General features: G+C 51.3%; 1 protein-coding gene across 1 annotated transcript in view; it reads left to right on the top strand.

Moving 5' to 3' along the window:
- The first annotated feature begins 2,132 nt into the window (after window positions 1-2,132).
- The window catches only part of ZBTB25 (zinc finger and BTB domain containing 25), a 10,388-nt gene continuing 5,901 nt past the window's right edge, over window positions 2,133-6,619 (top strand). The window contains exon 1 of the mRNA XM_042446799.1: window positions 2,133-2,250. The gene's annotated coding sequence lies outside the window, so the exon portion shown is untranslated. The remainder of the gene's footprint in view (window positions 2,251-6,619) is intronic.

A 6,619-nucleotide genomic window follows, 5' to 3' on the forward strand; every position in this document is an offset into this window, starting at 1 on the left:
GTAGCCCTCCGCAACTGGCATCCTGCCTTCCTCCACCCCCTCTGGTGCCAGGACTCAAAGCTAGAGCCCGGTTGCTCTGCGGGATCAGGAGGAGGGAGAGAGACCTTGCAGCACTTTGAGACTCACGAAAGAAAGCAATTGGCAGCATCAGCTTTCCTAGGCTTCAGTCTGCTTCCTCAGATGTATGCATCTGAAGAAGTAGACTGAAGCTAGAAAGCTCATGCTGCCAACTCTTTCTTTCAGTTAGTCTCAATGGTTGCACAAGATCTCTCTACGTACTGATTCTACAGATTAACACACGATATATCTTTCAATCTACCACTAGGGGAGAAAGAAGTGGGCAGCCTGAAGCTTTCCTGACTTCAATCTACTTCCTCAGGTGCATTTAATGAGAAAAAAGATGTCTGTCTATATCTGGGCAGTTTCTTGAAGAGGCTGAGGAATTTCCATTCCATTCAGCTAACTGGGTGCTCTTCCTCAGTGGTAGAATTCAAAGCTATAGCCCTGTTGGTCTGTGGAACCAGTATCTAGAGAGATCTTATAACTGCACCTTGGAGACCATGAAACAACAAGACTTCCGTGGGAAGCCAGGAACAGACATATCTATATACCTATTCATGTATATGCCCTTGTGTGTGACAACGTGAACCAAATTCAAAGTGAAGTCGAAGGCTTCATGGCCGGCATCCCAAGTTTTTTTGGTGGGTTTTTAGGCGCGATCTGGCATGTGCTAGAAGAGTTTATTCCTGTCGGGTCGCAGCATCTGTGGCTATGGGCATCTTCAGAGATGCAGGTGAAACGTCAGGAATAACCTCTTCTAGAACATTGCCAGATCGCCCTAAAAACCCACAAAAAACTACAAATCAAATCCCTTTGGGTATTTTCAAAGGCCCTCTTTGAGGCCTTCCTCCAGATTCTGGACCTAGAGACTGGGAGACATGGCTGACCTAGAGAGGGGAAGAAGGCGGGCAAGGAAAACAGAAAACAAATGGGGGAGGGAAGCAATGAGAGATCTTTTTATTTAGATGAGTCAGGAATTGAAAACAACAACAACAACAACAGTTTTTTCGAGGCCTCCCTTCTCTAGTGCTTCCTTTTTAATATTTTTTAAATCTTATTAATTTCATTCTTTGTTTATTTACTTTATTTTTTAGCCGCCTTTCTCTCTAACACTGCGGCTCACAAGATAAAAACGCTTTTAAAACAGGTTTTTAAAAATGGAAATAACCTTAGGGTCCAAAACACAGGCAGAAATAATCCAGTTTGAGACCACTTGACTGCCCCTGACCAGGCTGGGAGTCCTGGGAACTATGGAGGCTCTCGGACAGAGAGAAGGCAAAATGGCCACAAAACAGGCTCCCAGGATTCCCTAGCACTGAGCCAGGGCAGGTAAAGAGGTCTCAACTGGATCGTTTCTGCAGTGTGTTTTGGAACCTAATTAAAGCATATAACATTAAGATTAAAACAATAAACTACCAGAGTTTTAAAAAACATGATCTAAAATATTCCCAATGTGTGTGTGTGTGTGGTAATTATATATATCTTATTAAACAAAGAGACAAACATGCATCCCAGTCTCCTTGAGGACCAGAAACATATGTGTATATATGTCGATGTATGTGTGTATGCATATGTAATGTATACATATATGTACATATATGTATACGTGTTTGTGTGTATATATAATATATACATACACATACTATGCATATGTATATATGTGTACATATTGTGTGTGTATATATATCTACACAAATGCATATACATGCATGTATATATGTGTATGTATGCACACACACACATATATGCATATGTAGTTTTGTGTGTGTGTATATATATGGCAGTTAAAGAGGTGTCAAGCTTCGCATACACACACACAAACACCTATACATATATATATATGCCTCTGTGTGTGTGTGTGTATGAAGAATAAATACCTGGTTTGTGTGTTCCATCCATTTTAAACACCCCAAGATGGACATGAATAGAAAGCAGCCAGAGGGGAGGGGCAGCAGAGGGGGAAAGAAGGGAGGTCCAGGGCAAAGAAGGGGGAGACCCAGCCCCCCTCCCCTCCTCCTCAGGTGACGTCAGAGGCCCCTCCACTCTTTTGGTTCTGGCTGAGGAAGGAGAGCGGCGCATGCGCAGCGGCGTCTTAGTCGGCGCCTCCTGGAGTCTTCTGCGGTGCTTCCTCCTGCTGCCTCCGAAGCTGCGTGGCTGACTTCCCGCCCTCAAGGAAGAAGGCCCTCCCGGGTAAGGAAGGAAAGGAGACAGAGAGAGAGAGGAGGAGGAGGAGCCGGGCGGGATGGCTGAGGAGGAGGGAGGAGCTTCCTGAGCCTCTGGGGAAGCTGGGGCCCAAGAGAGGGGGCCCAGGGCCTCGCGCTTCGGCACCTTTGGCCTTGGAGAGTGGGAACCAAGGATGGGAAAGGAAGGAAGGAAGAAGATTGACACAGGAAGGAAGGAAGGAAGATGAATAGGAGGAAAGGAGGAGGGGAGGATGAATAGAAGAGGACAAGAAGGGAGGGAGGAAGAAAGGGGAAAGAAGAGGATAATAGAAGGAAGAAAGTCGAGAAGGATGATAAAGAAGGAAGATGTGAGGAAGCAGGGAACAGTGATGAATAGTAAGAAGGAAGGAAGGGAAGCCAGCCCCCCTGGGTCCACTTTGGCGCCCTCTTCCTTCCTGGCCCTTTTGTGGGTGACGATGGCACTGGTCTGCCAGGGCTCCAAGCTGTCCTCAGGGTGAGCAGGCGCCCCCTTGGCCTGGCCATTGCCATGGCTAGCAATGCCCCCCCAGCATTCTGGGCCTGGTAGTTTTTTTTGTTGTGGCCCAGGAAGTCTTTCTTCTTTTATTAATAATATATATTATTACGATATTACATTATTCTGACATCCCACTTTCTCTCCCAATGCTGGGGCTCAAGGTGAAAACAACAAGTATAAAACAATGCAATTTAAAAATGAGCACAACAATATAAAATATATAAATATAAAAATGGAAAAACAATATAAACAGTTTTAAGAATTAAAACAGTTATACATTAAAATATAACATGTTAAAATACAACCCACTAAAATACATAGAGTCACACAACTACAGTTCCCAGAATCCATAGCATTGCAAGTGGTGAGGGGAACAACACACAACAACCCTTGATGATTTCTAGAGCTGGAGAGTAAGGAGTAAAGGAGTAGGAGGTTTTTGCAGGAATAAGGAAAAATATATTTGTACTCCTTATCCTGTGTTTTATATACACACACGCAAATACCGTTTTTAATTTTAGTTTCTCAATGTCTTTTTTGAACTGTGAAATAGACACAATATTCCAGGTGGGGCCTGACCAAAGAATGGAGTGGCACTACTACTCTTCCTTTGATCGGACACTATGGCACATTACAGACGGCCCAGAAGGGGCGTCTCGCGCGCCGCCGCTGGTTGCAGTGTCTGAGAACCGCAGCAGCCAAACGGTGCGTTCCCGGACGCTGTCAAGAAGGAGCGCGAAATCGTGCTCCTTTTTGCTCCCCGAAGAGAGCCGCAGGCACTAGTCGCGCACTCGGGCGTCATTTCCAGGGTGCGACTTATGGACGCAGAGCGTCCGTTATGTCAAGATGGCGGCAGCCGTGTGAACGCCCGCCGGCATTTGTTTACGGACAGAGGACATCCCTTTTTAAACTGGGAGTCCTGAGGAACATCCCAAATGGCGGTATGTACACCCTCCTCTACATTGATGCAGCCTAGAATCACATTGGCCTTTTAGATGCCGCACCGCACTGTGACTCATGTTCAACTTATGGTCTACTGGGACTCCTAGTCCTTTCACATGTAGTCTCGTTCAGCCAGGTCTGACATGCTTTAATGCAATGGCTCAAGGCAATGGAATTCTGGGACTGTAGTTTTTATGAGATAATTAACCTTCTCTTTCGGGCTGCATCCACACAGCAGAATAAATGCACCTGTCACCAAATCACGTGTCATGGAATCTCAGAACTGTAGTTTCCAGCAGAGAAGGGGGGCCGGTCATCCTGATGTTGGGGTAACCGCCGGCGAAGGCTCCTATAGGCAGGACAAGATTAAGAAAACAAAGGCCAGGGGCCTGACCCCACCGCCGAGGGCGGAGTGACCCTAGAATCCTCAGTCTGCTTCCTGCCTTGCTCCAACTAGGACGCTTTCCAGGACTTCTAAGAGGAATCACCTTCTTCTCCAGACTAGCTCCCCAGACTTGCCTGGCTTGACTTTTCTTTCTCCTTTTGTTTATTCCTTCCTTCAACCAAAAAAAACCTCCTCTCTCTCTCTTTTTTCTGCTCTTCGCTGCTTTCTCCTTCCCTCCCATGGCGAGCGGGGAAAGGCCCGAGCACGGGCGAGCTAAGCCTCCACCCATTCCGGGCCTGCCCCGGCTTTGCCGGAAGCCGCCCAGGGCCGCGGCCATGGAGACCGGCCAAGGGGTGGAGGCGCGGCTGCACCGGCCGAGCTGCTGCCTCAGCCCCTGCTGGGGCCGGGGCCCCCATCCGACCTGGTCAGGGTTTGCCCAGGGTGAGCCTGCATCGCCGGACGATCGGGGATGAGGTAACCACCCCACCCGCGGGTGTTTCCGCTGGCCCCGCTCTCCCCCGCAGTACATCCACAAGGGTCGCCCAAGGGCCCCGCAAGGGGAGGGAGAGCCGGGGATCATCAGGGTGGGGGAACGGGCCCTGCATGCCCGTTTTGCCCCCCCTTCTTCGGATGGCTGGTCCCTTCTTTCAGGCCCCTTCCATGTCACAGGCCCGCCGCCCGGCGCGACCACACCGGGAGGGGTTTATGGGCTCAGTGGGGGTTCTCTTGGCCCCCGCCCCGGCCTAGGGTGGTTCCCCCGCCCGAGGGGCCGGTTCACCCCACCTCCCCAGACCACGGCAAGCCACCGCAGTTGCGGCGGCTGCGGCTGCACCCACCATCTCGGCCACGTGGGCCGCGATGGCGGGCGGCATCTTGGCCATGTGGGCCTCCATGGGGGGCGGCCATCTGGCCCCAAGGTCGCGGGTGTCCTCCGCCCATGCCCCTCGTGACCCGGAAATGGGGTCTCATGACCGCACAGCGGCCACCATCGCCGCTGCGCCATGCTTGACCGGGATGGCGGAGACCATCCCAGCGATCCCAAGAGGCGCCGGGCCTCTTTGTCTTTCGACAGGGACTCAGACAGCCGCTCCTGCTCCAGCGACCTCCCCCCCCAGGAGCTCGCGGTAGAACAGGTTCAAGGAGGGAGGGGGAGACGGGCCCTATGGGACCGCTTGGCCCCCGATCCCGGACGACCCACTTCATCTGGATCCAGGCAAGCTGATTATCTGATTCGGGTTCGAATCGGATCTCCTATCATCCTCCACTCGGCTAAGAGAGCTAGATATGCCAGAGACTGACCAAACGAAAAAGGCTCCCATCCCAACCTCGAGGACGCGGGGGCCCCCGCAGCCCTAGAGTCGGAGGTTTCCGAATCTGAAGAGGGTGAACTCTCTCAGGAAGAGGGTGAGGAGTCCAGGGACGCCCCCATGTCCTCTTTCGCCTCCTCAGGCCAGAGGACTATCCACTCCTTATAAAGAAAACAGTAAACCCTTGGCATCACCTGCATCAGTGAGACCCCTCACATGACTCAGACCTTCCCAGGGTGGGCGCGAACTCTTACCCGTCACTACCTCTTCATCCAAGAGCTCGCTTGCCCTTACAATATTTGCAAATCAGTAGAGACCGAATTGGAATAAACCACATCATCTAGGCCCAATCTAGCGCCATTCGAAAGCATTACTCTCCCCCCAACGGGGTGTGAGGGATACCTCAAGGTCCCCTAGGGGACGCTCTCGGTGTCGGCTTTGGTTTCTTCCGCCTTGTTCACTAGTGATGGCGAGGATACCCTCAGGAATCCAGAGGCTAGGAGGCAAGGGAGCCTCAAAAAAACCCACGAAGCTATTTCGGTTGCCATCAGGGCACGACCACTGTCTCCCTGGTAATGCGCGCCCCCCCAGTGGTCCAGGAGCTACTGGAGCTCCTACCACACTCAGACCCAAGGTCAGACAACGGTTTACAAATTTCAAAGCCTTGGCCTTGGGGGCCGCGGCACCCTGACACCATTCAGGCATGTGCCAGGGCACAGGCGGCACTTTTGCGGTCAGACGGCAGTTCTGGCTCAAGAACTGGCAGGTGACCTCCAGGTCTAAACAAATCTGGCCTTCACTTCCTTTTTTGGGAACCAAACTGTTCGGAGAGTCGCTTGATCCAGTGTTAGTGGAGGGCAAAGATAAAAAGAAAGCCCTGCCCTCACTAAAAAAGAAGGATGACAAAAGACAGTTCAGGAAATCTTCCTCCTTTCGATCTTCACGCGCCTGTCTTTCCGTCCACTCCTTTCAAGCCAGGGAGTCTAGACCTAACAAGCCTCGCTGGGGGGACTCCAAGTCCAACAGGCAAGGCCTATCCACCTTCCCGCTAAGGGTGGAGGAAGTCCTAGCACAAAAAAAACCAACAATCATGACGGGGCCCCTCCATAGGAGGCCCCTTCAGGGATTCGCAGGAGTTTGGGGAGGGCTCCACAACAGTCAGAGGGGTTCTCGACACTGTGTCGCACGGATACAGACTAGAATGTTCACCATACACCGCGAGACCACT

The sequence above is a fragment of the Sceloporus undulatus genome, chromosome 1, assembly GCF_019175285.1.
Source record: "Sceloporus undulatus isolate JIND9_A2432 ecotype Alabama chromosome 1, SceUnd_v1.1, whole genome shotgun sequence".
Lineage (NCBI taxonomy): Eukaryota > Metazoa > Chordata > Lepidosauria > Squamata > Phrynosomatidae > Sceloporus > Sceloporus undulatus.